Source organism: Lutjanus erythropterus, chromosome 2, assembly GCF_056507025.1.
Source record: "Lutjanus erythropterus isolate fLutEry1 chromosome 2, fLutEry1.hap2, whole genome shotgun sequence".
NCBI lineage: Eukaryota > Metazoa > Chordata > Actinopteri > Lutjaniformes > Lutjanidae > Lutjanus > Lutjanus erythropterus.
This window is the reverse complement of record NC_139318.1, coordinates 1,548,232-1,563,132: the sequence shown is the minus strand read 5'-3', so window position 1 is coordinate 1,563,132 and position 14,901 is coordinate 1,548,232. Positions and strand designations below refer to the sequence as shown.

The following is a 14,901-nucleotide window of genomic DNA, read 5'->3' as shown; positions in this document are numbered from 1 at the left end:
CTATAAGCTCAGACCACACATCAAGTGCAACAGCTTCATCTGGGATGCTGGAAAGAAGGCCTCCGTAAGACGTGGGCGCAACCACCTCTGCTTTCCTGTTGCTTGTTCAACATGTGTGCCATGTGGATTGTTTCATTTTTCTGATCAGACATTAGTCAGGAACAGCCTTAAGTTCAAGCTGCTGCACCCAGCGGATCTGACTGGTGGTTGAAGGATGCCTTGTGCATTTTTGATCATTTCAAAGTGTGCTGTTCTTTAACCCAAAACCCAAGCCTGTTTTTCCAATGCCTACCAGTGTACTTCTGTCATTGGTGACACATGTTTCAGTTGTAAAGCCTGCAGAAATAACAGGAAAAATAGTAGCATTTGAAGATGCCACTGGCCTCAGCATCTTCATGTGCCACTGTACAGCTTGTCATTGAACTGATTATACAGAAGTTATACGTATGTATTTAAGATGTTTAAATGACAGGTACCACTTAAAAGCTTAGAGCCAAGATTCTTAAACTGTGACATGTGTACCACTGGTGGTTCACAAGCTACTTCTAGTGGTACAGAACTAAGTTATTTCAAAAATATATACTCCAGTCAAAATGCTGCAAAATTTCAAATGAATTCAAATTGAAATGTTAGTTTAAATAAGTTTTGACTTTCCAGTATTTTGGTTTCTATATCAACCTGCTACATAGCATATGCATGCGTCATGCATAATTACACGTAGTTATGAGCTAAACTGTAATGGCAGAATGAAGGTAATGGTAAAATGAAGAGACTAAGAATACTGTTATTTTTAAATGCTTCAGAAACCCTGCAATCGTGGCTCCAAACAGGAACTATTACGAGGAAAAGTGCAGCTCAGGAGAGGAATATTTTCAGCTGTTGTGTTGCAAATGAAGAGAAGTGAATGCTAGTGGCTACAGATGGTGGTTCTTAGACAGCTCAATCATTTCTGAGATGGTACACTGTATAAAAAGTGTGAGAAGCACACTGGCTCATAGGGATCCAGTCACAACGTGGATGGTGTCATTACTCTATAGCCATTACACTGTGAAAGAACCAGTGTATTGGATTTTGTAACATCTAGTACTGAACTTGCAGATTGCAGTCACCTTGTCTCACTCTCTACTTCCAAGTGTATAGGAGAACCTACGGTGGCCACCAAACTTGTGCAAAACACAAAAGGTCCTATGTAGAGTCAGTGAAAACCTTGGTTCTCCAGTTCTGGTGATTTTCATGCTTTCATTAGCTCAAAGAGAAGAATACATGCTGCTCCTTGGGTTACAGCTCCCCTCAGGCTCACACACCTTTAGAAAAAGGCCCTCAGGATAGTGCCAGAAACCCCACTGCCATCCTGCTGAGACTATTTTTCATATTTCCAAAAAAGGTGATGTTTTGAGGTACAAGTTTTCCAACTGACAACAGTGAAATGCTGTTTTTCGAGGCTTTGAATATCAGCAGAAAATATGGAACCAGCATCTGTAATAAAAGCTCCTCTTCCTATGCGCATTATTCTCATTCTGTTTTATTTTTTACACACAGGGACGGCGTGATACAATTTCTCAATCATTTACTTAAATCGCCTCTTTCTGTTCGTATTAGTCTCAATTAATATAACCAAACTGCCATCATTTTAAAATAAACCACATGTGTAATATCACTTGTGTTTCATCACATAATATGTGATTTAGTTCAGGTGTGGTAAGCCTGTCACTGCCAGTACTTACCTATGGTAGTACATATCATTTTGGGAGTAACTGACTATCAACCTATTCTGGCTTTTAGATGTGAGGATGCTTTGTTTCATACAGCAGGTTTGAACAGTATTGTCAACATTCACTGAATAATTCCAATCAGTTGTTCAGTTAAATGTTTTATACCTAATGAAAACAGTGTGTACTTACCAGCGCATATGGTATAATATTCTATTTTTGGAGTTAGTATACAAGAAATCAACATCCTTTACCATTTTATACCAACAAGGTGATGCAATATATGGATGTCAATCAAACTGTGACTCTAGAAAACCACCACCAGTTAAACCTGTTGTCAAGCCAAAGCATGTCAACCAGCAGTCCACTGGGAAACTCTCACGTTTTGCCTTGCTAGGCATACAAAGTAAAAGTGTTCTTATTCTGCAGTCAAATTAGCAATAACACATATGCAACATCAGGCAGATCCTTAAAATAAAGCTTCAGGTAACAGTCACAGTTTGGTCAGGTTTAGACATCAAAACTACTTAGTTGAAGGAGAGAGTTTTTTTTCAGAGATTTAATTGTCTTTTTTTCCATTTTATTTTCCAAGATACATCTGAAACTGTTTCACCACAATCTACATATTATTATAAAGGATCAGTGTCTCAGTTTTAGTGACATCTAGTAGTGAGCTTGCAGATTGCAGACACCTTGTCTCGCTCTCTCCTTGCAAGCGTGTAGGAGAACCTCTGGTGGCCATGAAACTTGTGTAAAACACAAAAGGCCGTATCTAGAGTGAGTGAAAACCTTGGTTCTCTAGTTCTGGTGATTTTCATGCTTTCATTAGCTCAAAGAGAAACATACATGCTCTTCATTCCCTCAGGCTCACACACCTTTAGAAAAAGGCCCTCAGGATAATGCCAAAAACCCCACTGCCATCCTGCTGAGACTAGTTTTCACATTTCCAAAAAAAAAGGTGATAGTTTGGAGGTACAAGTTTTCCAACTGACAACAGTGAAATGCTGTTTTTCGAGGCTTTGAATATCAGCACAAAATATGGTACCAGCAGCTGTAATAAAAGCTCCTCTTCCTATGCGCATTATTCTCATTCTGTTTTATTTTTTACACACAGGGACGGCGTGATACAGTTTCTCAATCATTTACTACCTGCGGCGGTTTGGAGGAGAAAGGAGGAAAGGTTGTAATTTGTTTGTGCCTCAGGTTTGAATTCTGCAATTGTACATGTGAGTGTGATTGCTACACATTTCCAACTGTATTTTTATCAGCAACTATTGAATCCAGAAAAGTTATCAGAAAATGAGAGGGGGGAATATGCAGGGATATAATGGGCTATTTGACAAAGGGGAGATAAATTTCCTTTATTAAGTAGACAGTTAGGGCACCTTACAGCTGTGTTTGGCTTCAGTCCCAGGACTAAATTACATCAGCCAGCAGTGGATCTCAGCTGGGAAAGTAACAGCATTTGCAAACAAATGACTAGGAAAACTTCTACACAGACTCCATCCCTGCATTTTGTTTCCACTCTCCAGCATTACCTGAGGGGGAGGCAGATGAAAAATACTGAGCAGTGACAGTCCGGCGAGGTTTGCATTTAAGACTTTCTGACAGCAGCGGAGTTTGGGAGAAAACGGAAAAAGTTATCCGCTCAGCCTCCAAACTCATGCTGGAACACGGAGGAAAACACAAACTGAGATCCTGACAACCATCTTAACTCCCACCCGGGGACGAGCTCTGCATGGTGCCGTCACACGTCTCTTCCATGCCGCTAATCACTTTGAACTGGACGTGATTATTTATGAGGGACGACCCACGGGTGGAGACAGTTTTAAACTGTAATTGTGTTTGCGGTTTTAAACTGGTTGGCTGCTAGATTAAATTTAAAAGTCAAATGGTTTGATGTAGTTGATGTAGGCGAGAGGAAGCGGTCCTGTGTTTACAGTTTAGCAGACGGAGGCTCTGAGGCTGTTTGCCAACACTGAAGACTTCTTGAACTTTTAATGAAAAAGCATGTTGCAATTTATGTGATTGGCAGGTAGTTTGTTGGTTTTCGCCTGCCCTGGGAAGATTAAAGGTGCATTGTGTCTATTTGCGATGCGCTCTGTTTGTCTTCTTGACCACACAATAAGCCACAGTGAGTAATGGGCCCCGGGCGAATTAAGCAGCTTGATTAACTCTCCAATATACAACGTGTCTTCACAAATGGTGTCTTTCTTTGCTCTAATGGAGTCTCTAAAGAGCTTATGTGGATCGAGTTTGTGGTGAGTGTAGCCTAAAGCGCAGAGAGGTGGCTGCTGGGAAGAGAAAGCTCGGTGGTGAAGATGCCAGAGCTGAACTGCAGTTAATGGCTTGGAAGGCGAGCTCGTTTAGTTGCATCTGCAGCTTCCATGCTTAATAATGATTACAGCAGCACTCCTGGCCTGACTGCAGGCCTCAGAGCTGCACACAGCAGCCTGTACACACCACAACACACTCACTTCATTATCCATGTAAAAACTCCATTTCACAAGTCATTTGGTCTGTGACTAACAGCTGAAAATCATATTATTTATAATATTTAATATTTAGCTTGTTTCAACTTGTACAAACCAACTTGTTTCTGGAATTTACAAGAAAATCACACTGTGGTCTGGATGAATAGTTGATTCTGATTGGCTGCAGGGTGTCCATTACCTACTAAGTAGCTCCACTGAAACAGTTCTAAATTAATATGCTGCTAGTATCAGCCCTTATCTAAAATAAATAACCATGGCAACAGGGAAGCAGTCATAGCTTCCACTTACAATTTATTGCAACAGGTTAACAAGTGAACATCTAATTACAATAATGAGTGATTTCAATTCCCAACAACAGAAATTAATTAAATGAAAAAAAAAAAAAAAAAAGCCTGAATATCTTGTTTACTACAGTCAGTGTAGTCCTTTATTGCCTCATCTTCTGAACACTACAGGATGGAGACTGTAACACACAAGCTGGCAGAAGTCCACTGCCCGTCTGAACTTACTGAATCTGATCAGCGATCATCTCATATCCCATCAGCTGTTCAGCTCTCTACTTCAGACTGCGGCTGACAGCACACATGGCTGATCATTTGTGAAAATCTTGATACTGATTTGGGGACGGTGACATGGCTGATAGCTAGCTAGACTTGTTGTTAAACATACTGTCAGATATGTAGACAGATATGTCTGTATGTTTACTGTCTGTCAGCCGCTCGCTGTGTTAGTGACTTTGAATCTTGCGAGCATAATGTTAGCTTTCTAGCTCACGGCTGAGCTGAAGGCTTCTGAGCTGAGCGGACGGGAAATATCTCCCACTGCCGAGTCAAATCTCAGGTTCATCCTATTTACTGGAGGAGTGAACAACGTTTCCCTTGCATAAGAAACTAAAGGGATGCTAATGATTGTTCCATGTATTAGTCAAACCCTCAGGTTTTACCAGGGAAAGAGTGTTAAAGCTTCTAAAAAACTTCTGAAAAATGCATGAAAACATGAATAAATGGTCTAAATTTCTTTCTTTGGTAAGTGATCATGACTCCACCTCGCCCACTGATTCCTGACAATGAACATCTCATCAGGCATTATCCCTTATGTATCTTGAAAAAAGAGGGAATAACAGATGAGAACACTATAAGGAAAAGTGTACAATAATCTCACCATTGGCAGATTTTCTGCTTTCTGCTTGTTTTGTCTTGACAGCTGAAACTTTACTGTGGATACAGCGAAGAAAACAAGCATTGGTCAAAGCTGTTTTTCTGATAGGGTTGAGCAATACCACAAACTTTGGTTAAGATCTGATTCCAAGTAACCTAGGCCCAGAATCACTGATATTGATACAAATATTTTCTATAATAGTTCCAAATATTTTTGAAAGCAACTTATATATTTTCATGTAGGGGAGAGCAGAGTGCTGTTATTTATGAGGTGAATGAAGGCTAAATCTGCCTAAATATAGGAATCTTTTCACTGTTACACTAAAAACCACTTTCATCATCTTTAAAGTAGATTTTTTCTTTTATCAATTCCATTAAAATGAAGGAATCTAATTCATTTAGATAATGCTTATCTATGGGGTGAATATGGTATTTTAAAGTCTGAATATAACTAAAGTAACAGCTGTTGATGGACAATTACATTTTGAAAATGTAACATTAATCAATGCTTAAGATCCCATTTGACTTAAATATTAATTTAATAACCATATAGCTGGATACACCAGCCTGAGAAGTGTCCTGATGCTGAGGCATTCCCTCCTTCTCCTCCACCCATCTCTTCTGGTACAACAAAGTTCTCTTTCTCCTGGTGTTTTGGTGTGTTTGAAGAAATTTGTAGTGCACATTGTCATTCACAGCTGTGTAATATGTACTAGCTTGCAGCGTGCTGCACAGGTTTGACACAGTAGAGGAACAAAGAGCACATCAACTACACAACTGAAGGTTGTTTGCACAGACACTTCTGCCCTTTGATGAAATATAAAAACCACAACAAACCAAGACAGAAACTGAAACTGATCCCTTGTTTGTATCAATTGTATTGATGCCAGAATCGATCTTTAAAAATGAGATGTAGTATTTGAAGTATTGATATTTTGGGATTTTTTCGCCCTGGACATAGACTGTGGGTGTAAGCCTGCCATTGGCCAGCTATTTCAGGCAGCATCCACCATATCTGCTGTCTGTTGACTTTTCTTTTACAGCATTGACTGTGATTGGTTTAAATGAATTCAAACAAGACAAAACATTTTATTCCTCAATAGCAGAACTTGTAGAGCCAAACCTTTCTCTAGCACTATCTTGCCTGCTATTACATGATTGAAGTATCAGCTGATTTACTGTTTTATTCTTTTATTGAAGAACAAACAATGTGTAACTGCTGTCACTGTTCAAACATGGTCTCTGGTGTCATGTCTTTCTCCTCCTCAAAAAAGGGATCTTGTATCTCGAGGGGTAAATAAAGTAAATAAAAAAGAATAAAGCTAAAATATGAGATGAAAAGACACATACTTGGTGTAAATCCAAAGAGATGCACAGGCATTAAGACAATATCCCAGTAGCCTAAAGAAATCTATAGCTGAAATGGTCTAATTTCCTCCACAGGGAACAAAAGAGAAATTCTGCCATCATCTCCTGGGTGGCTGTTAATGCCCCTGGTGCTAACATGACTTTATTATTTTCTTGATTATTTTCTTTACATTAGTGAAAAGCAACAAGGCAGTGAGCTGGTCTCCAGTGGGGGTGGCTGATGCTTCACTATTTATAGATGATGTTAACTTGTTATCTTATTCATCTCCAATGAAGCAAGATGAGGTGGCAAGTTTCTCTTTGATGCATGGTCACATGGACAGTCAGTGTAGCAAAAAAAAAAAACCAAGAAATCTAAGTTTGATCATAGTCTTCAGAGAATGTTTTATTAGTGGACTGAACTGACTTCAATGTTGGATGTGGTCATTAAACTGTGATATCACTGCTGGCCTGTTATCAAGCCTGGATGCCTCTCCTCTCTCGCTTTGCCTAATCAGGTGGGCTTAGATTGAGTTACCATGGTTACGGCTCTGTTTCTCTGTCACTCTGAAAGTTTCTCAGGGTAGGGTGGTAGAAAACATAGACTTCCCCAGCAGACGTGAGGAAAAGGAAAGTGGCCCTAGCTCAGTGCTGGGGAATTTTGCTTCCCATTTTGTTGCCAAATTCTCAAATAGGTCTTTTAGAGTTGGCTTATTACAGGGACAGTTGACCCAAAAATCATGATCAAGTTCCTCAGATAATCTACACACCTTGTTGCGAGCAGTTTCATGTAGGAACTACTTTCTAACTTTCTAATGGACCAAAAGTACGGTAGATTCCATTGCAGAGAGAAAATAGGTCCTACATGAAACTGCTCACAACTCCAACAACTCCAACTCCAAAACTCTGCAGCTCACACCAAAACAATCCAGATGGATACATAGCACTACAATCCAGAGAAAAAATGTGTAGTTTTGATTTTGGGGAGAACTGTCCCTTTAAATTAAGGGCAAAACTTGGAAGAGAACACAAAAACTACACACACACACATAACGGGCAGAACTCAGTCAAATCCATCATAGATTTTCAATTAAATATGTAATGTTTTCAATATTACATACGGTGTATGCATCAGTCGTTTTCTTATGAAATGTCTATTTTTTGGTCTCCACAGTGGATTTGATTTAATGAAGTTGAGAGATTTTTATCACCTGCCACATGTTTGTTATGATATATCATGAAACCATTTAGATTAATTAATTTGGAGGACGACTCAGGTGCTTCAAATGTCTACACAGACTCTTGTGTCGACCCCCCTTCACATTAGCCCTCAGTATACTATAAGTGTCTGTGGCAAGAAAAAGGTCATAAAGTGTACCAGTATTGGCTGACCTCTAGTCAGTTGCTACTTTGGAAAGGCTAACATAAAAGAAAGGATGTGTCAGACATTTGTCATCACTTCTACCACTCAACTGAATAAAACACATGCAGATGAGACGGTCCATGAAGGAAGATGTGTGGCACTTTCACTGCTCCAAGGCTTGTTTGCAGTTTTCAGAAGGCCAAGGGGCAGGCGACAGGCAGGTAGAGATGAAATGGGACAGAGGAGAAGGTGAGAAGGAAGGCTGAAACTTGGAAGTAAACAGCGAGGAAACAGAGAGGAGGGAGTGCGACTGATTTAGATAACAGTAGGAGGTGAAACTACCTCACAGGGGTCTTAGACAGTTAAACACAGAAAATTATAGTGCAACTTTGAGGACAGAAGGGTTCACAAGATCTCCTCCTTCTCCAGTCACTTTCTCACAGTCTGAACTTTTTTTTTCTATTTCATCATACTTTTAAACTTCTCAAAGTTTGCCACACTTTTCATTACCAGTGAATAAGTAATATTTTAGTTTCGCTGTTTTCCTGTCTTTCAGATAATGTGTGCCTCTTACAAAACATGTTTTTTAGTCTTATTTCAGGCAGAATTGGCAGTAAAGACATCAACAACAACATCGCATACTGCTGGGATCTATTTCTCAGCAGAATTTTGTAAATATTTGATGAAGTTGCCTTTATGTCCTTACAATCTGACTTGGCACACTGAATCACACCAGTCTTCTCTGACTGTCAGGTTGGTGCACTCTCAGGTTGGATCCTGATCCCGGCTCCACTGAGGTGACCTCACTTCTGATTTGTAGCAGATGGGAAGCTCTTTCTCATCCACGCGATGACCCAGGTTGAATTATTGTACCTTCCAGCTTTAACAGGCCTTTTTCCTGCTGTTATAAAACTGTGACATTGTTCAACTGTCACATTGTAAATGATGTGCTTGCACACAGTTTTTCTGTGCAATCAGGGATTATAACTGACATTGTTCATGCACTCACTTTCAGTTTGACCTCTAGTCTGTTTCAGACAATCTCAATAGACTCTTGGATTGTTTACAACCTGTCTGGTCATCTTGCTGACTGATATTCATGTCTTGCACTTTGGTTTTTCAATGTTTGCTTGTTTCTTTGGTCTCATCATAATAAATTAACTACATACAGATAGGCTACAACAACAGTATCACCCAATTTATTGGTAGGTAGTAGGTTTATACTTTGAATCAGCTCAAGAATTATTTTCTTGGTACTGTATGTACCAGACCAATGTTCAAACATCTTCTCTATAGTCCTGGACCATAGGAGCAAAAGTTCAAGTCCACAACTGTCTGTGTCTGCATCTGTACTGAAGTATGATCAGGACTTTCAGGCACAACCATCTGAACAAATATTCTAGTGTGTTCTGGTACGTTCCCCAAAACAAAGTCTGAGCACTGAATTGCAAGTGAAATACTTTATTCCTACAAAAGATTAAAATGTGATAATGAACTGCACCAATATAGTAGACAGTAAACAAAGACCAAAACAGCAAACAAAAGAGTCTGTCTCCTTTCTTTTGCTGACTTCTTTTGGGCCCCAAAAAGCACCACCCAACTCACAGGACGTCACCCACTAGCTCCACACCCTCGTCAATACTGTGGATGTTTTGGATGCAAAAAAAACAAAAATGGTGACCCCTACAATGCCAAACTTGAGGTTCAAAAAATGCTGGACCACAAACCATTAGGGAATGGCAAGGCGCGTATACGATTGAAATAAACATGGAAGAGCAGCTATAAGAAAAAAGAAGAATTGTATGATGCTGTTTTGGTCAAAGCAAGTAAATTGATTGCTTGATAATTATCTCTCTCACTCTGCAAGGCAAGACAGGCATCTGTCCCTTCAGTGCCTTGACCATGAAGAAAGTAAAAAGAGTCTTTTTTTTAATGTAAAAGTATACATAACAGGTTCTAGTGTCATCAGGGTAATGTGAGCATTCCAGGCTCTTGCAGTCATGAGTATTTATAGCTCTGGTTGGCAGTGATGGAAATGTGCTTATTTTCATGCTTTTTCAGACACTGTGCTATGAAGCACAGCTCTGTCAGTTATTTCTGTGACTCTTTGTCATCTGAACCACAAATGACATCTATCTCTGTTCAACCAGAACTCTTAACATCGTTCCAGTCTGTGTTGACTTTGAAAGAGGGCCTGAAGTAAACAATATGAAAAAGTAATCACCCTAATACTGTCGCTAGCCTCCATTCTGCTTTCTACTGTTGACCAACCCTGTTTTCTGGCACGTTCCTGATGGTGAAAACAGAAAGAGAAACTCAGGGGGGACATTGACATTGGGCCACAAAAAAGACAGTTGTTGATTGACAGTCAAAGATCCTCACAGGAACAGAGCACATACTCTTACACAAACACAGTCACACAAAACACTACAAAGGAAACTAGACACAGGTTAGGACATGCGGCTAAGACTGTAAGACTCTCCTTCCATTGAGACAGTATACTGTAAATGCATTGTATCCACAGTGAATGGGGCCTCCCCAGCTCTGCCATTAAACCGCTGCATCTCCAACGTTTTCCTCTTTGTGTGATTCAGGATTACAGAGCACAAATAATTGCACTAATTTCGTCCTAGAGGAAGCCTATTACAAAGCAGAACAAAGGCTTGTGAAAGGATACCAATTATCAGATTGAAAACTCCCGCTGAAGTAAATGCTCTTAATTTGATGTAATTACCAAGTTCATCAGCAAACACGACAATTGAAGTTTGTTTGACTCACAGGCTCGTCAAAGGCCCCTTTACGACAGTCTTGTCTGTCTGCTCACGCTTCAGCAGACATCATTTTGTCCATTATTCCTGTAAATGACATCATTTATCCAAAATCCAATCCAATCCAATCCAACTTTATTTGTAAAGCACTTTATAAGCAACCGCAGTGGACCAAAGTGCTGTACAGAAATAAAATACAAGAACAGATTAAAAGACATAAAACAGCTATACAATTTAAAGCAATAGAAAAATAAAATTAAACAAATATATATATATATATATATATATATATATATATATATATGTACATATACATACACACATACATATGCACATACATACAATACATTCAACATCTCACATGATGTTAAAAGCCAGGGAGAAGAGATGGGTTTTAAGATGTGATTTAAAAACAGGCAGCGAGGAGGCCTGTCTGATGTGGAGAGGCAGATCATTCCACAGTTTTGGTGCTGCTACAGCAAAGGCACGGTCACCTCTGAGCTTTCGCTTCGTTTTAGGTACACTCAGGAGCAGCTGATCAGCTGACCTGAGAGAGCGGAGGGGTGTATAAGGCTGCAGCAGTTCGGAGAGGTAGGGCGGGGCGAGGCCATTTAGGGATTTAAAAGTAAATAAAAGAATTTTAAAACTGATCCTAAAATGGATGGGCAACCAGTGAAGTGAGGCTAAAATGGGGGAAATGTGCTCGTGCTTACGTGTGCCAGTTAAAAGACGTGCCGCAGCATTTTGCACCATCTGAAGACGAGCGACAGAGGACCCACTAATCCCCACATAAAGTGCATTACAGTAATCCAGCCTAGTGGTCACAAAGGCGTGGATTACTGTTTCAAAGTGCTGTTTTGAAAGAATCGGTTTAATTTTGGCAAGTTGCCTCAATTGGAAAAAGCTTGACTTAACAACCGACCTGATCTGACAGTCAAGCTTGAGATCAGCATCTACTTTAACCCCAAGATTAGTGACAGTTGGCTTAATGAACTGGGCCAGGGAACCCAGATCTACAGGGGGAGCCCCAGTGGTGCCACCAAAAACCATCACCTCTGTCTTTTTCTCATTAAAATTTAAAAAGTTTAAAGCCATCCAGGCCTTTATGTCATCAAGACACCTGAGTAGCGGTTTGACAGAATAGGAGTCTTTCTTTTTGAGAGGGACATAAATCTGACTGTCATCTGCGTAACAGTGGAATGAGATACCATGATTTCTCAGTATGGAACCAAGTGGAAGCAAGTAGAGAGAGAAGAGAAGAGGCCCTAAAACTGAGCCCTGTGGGACCCCACATGGGAGACGAGCAGAGGAGGACACAGAGTCACCAAGGCTGACACAAAAAGTTCGATCAGCCAAGTATGACCTGAACCACTCCAGTGCTACACCCCTGATACCCACCCACTGTTCCAAACGAGAGATTAAAAGTTCATGGTCCACTGTGTCAAATGCAGCAGTTAAATCTAAAAGCACAAGAATAACACAGTCACCGGCATCAGTGGCTAAAAAGATATCATTAAAAACTCTTAAAAGAGCTGATTCGGTGCTGTGCAAGGTTTTAAAACCAGATTGGAAGACCTCAAGAATGTTGTGCTCATCCAGAAAAACCATTAATTGGCTGCAAACTATCTTCTCAAGGATTTTTGAGATAAAAGGCAATTTAGAGATTGGTCTGTAATTTGAGAGAACAGTAGTATCTTGGCCTGGTTTTTTAATCAAAGGTTGTACTACTGCATGTTTGAGATTTTTAGGGACCACACCTGAGGACAAACTACTATTGATAAGTGTCAGAACAGAGGACCCTATAGTGGGGAGAACCTCTTTAAAAAGTCGAGGAGGGACCACATCATTCGGAGAACCTGAGGGCTTCAACAGACCAACAGTCTTCTGTAACAACAACAGAGTTACAGGCTCAAACCTGTTGAAGACAGCAGAGCAGGACACAGAGACTGAAGTGTCAGACGCAGAGGGTGAGATTAAAGCCCTAGTGGAGGAAACCTTATCAATGAAAAAGTGAAGGAAATTTTCACACACAGCAGGGGAGGACTCAATACAGACAGTCTGTGGGGCATTAAGAACAGAGTCAATGGTCTTAAACAAGACACGAGGCTTATGACAGTTGGACAGAATAATATCAGAAAAATGTTTTCTTTTAGCATCTTTCACAGTTGTTTGATAATGACGCCAGCAGTCCCTTAAAATTTGAAATGACACCTGCAGTTTGTCCCTTTTCCACTTCCGCTCAGCTCTACGGCACTCGCGTCTGACAGCACGGGTTGTGTCATTCAGCCAGGGTTCAGATTTAATCCTAGGCTGCCTGGTTTTTAACGGAGCCACGGTGTCTAAAATGGATTGGCAGGTGGATTGCAGCCATGAGCTGAGCTCCTCCGTATCTTTGTCCAAACACTCAGAGACACAGTTATGAGTCTGACTGAAAACGGCCGAGAACTGAACAGCAGTGGAAGGGTTAATAATGCGACAGCGTCGGGCAGCAGCGCGAGGTTTAACTGTTTCACAAGCAAGGGCAACCTCAAATACTACAGGCATATGATCAGAAAATACTGCGTCACAAACTTCCAAATTAAAAACAGGCAAACCAAAAGATAAAACAAGATCAAGTGTGTGTCCGCGTTCTTGTGTGGGACCAGACACAGACTGCACAAGATTAAAAGAGTCAATGAGGCTTAAAAAGTCCTTTGCCATTGGCTTATCAGGACAACACACATGAACATTAAAATCTCCAACAATAAGGACACGATCATATTTAGGCATGATTTCTGCCAGGAAATCAGAGAACTCATTTAAAAAGTCCTTATTGTAATTGGGAGGCCGATAGACCACTGCACACAACACTGTGTGAGAGCGACAAAGTTCAAATAGGCTCAGTTCAAAGCTGGTGAACGAGGATGGTAACGATAGCTGCTTACATTTATAGTGACTCTTAAAAACAGTGGCAGTTCCTCCACCTCGGCCCGATGTCCGCGGGGAGTTAAAATAGCAACAGTTCGGAGGTAAAAGTTCAGTGAAAGCGCTGGACTCACCAACACTCAGCCAGGTCTCAGTCACACAGAGAAAGTCCAATCCTCGGGACGTGAAGAAATCTTTAAGAACAAAAGTTTTATTCGCTAGCGATCTAGCGTTTACCAGGCCAATCCTGACAGGAACCGGCGGTTCCGCGGCGTCAGCTGTCCGGGGAGCCCGACTCAGAGGCCGCAGGTTACACAGATTCACTCCGCGCCGGCAGGGACGGGGAGAGCAGGGGCCGCGGGTCTGGAACACTTCATCCGGGCCGACAACGGGTAACAGCCAGGAGACGCGAGGCATCGCTCCAAACAGGGTCCAGGAAGCCGTAGAAAAACGCGCCATGCAGGCCTTCAGCCTCACCAGCTGACCGCTGCGTTTACCCCGGCGGCGGGGACGCTTACGCCGGAGAGGTGGAGCTAGGGCGCGGCAAAGGTGAGCTGGGATCCCCGATAGAAACGGGGGCAAACTTTTATGTCCCGTATCATCTGACTTCACCAGATCTTGGGTAGAAAGTTGAAGATCCATCAGTGTTTGGCGATCGTACACCAGTAGAGAGTTGACATATTGGGTAACAAGCGACAGAAACAGCGCAAACACACACAATGCTGGCAGAGACAGACGGCAGGCCGTACACACAGGCGCCATCTTTCTTGCAAGCATCCAGGTTTTTCAAACAAGCTCGCATCCAGGTTTTTCAAACAAGCAAACAGATGTTGGCCATGCTGTCACAAAAACACAGAGGGCAATTTAAATATCTTGTTTTCTTGCTACAAGAATTTTGTCTTTTTAGGCTATGCTTATTTTTCACCTCCCCATTCCTTTTACCTCTCTTACTTTTCAGTCCTTTCTCTCCTCTAGCTCCCTCCATCCTCCTCTCTCTGTCACTTCCCTCTCAACCCAGACCTGGAAATGTATGTTTAAGCTACTTGTGAAACTCAAACCCAGGAAAACTTGCAGAATAACAAGTATTCTGATGAAGAATTAATATTGCTGCCAGCCCCAGGGCATCGACAGAAGAGCCTTCACTAAAAATCATTAACA

At 41.2% G+C, this 14,901-nt stretch overlaps 1 protein-coding gene across 2 annotated transcripts in view; it reads left to right on the top strand.

Annotated features, from left to right (window-relative positions):
• fhit (fragile histidine triad diadenosine triphosphatase) overlaps nucleotides 1–14,901 on the top strand; it is a 557,602-nt gene that overhangs the window by 363,774 nt on the left and 178,927 nt on the right. The window lies entirely within an intron of this gene.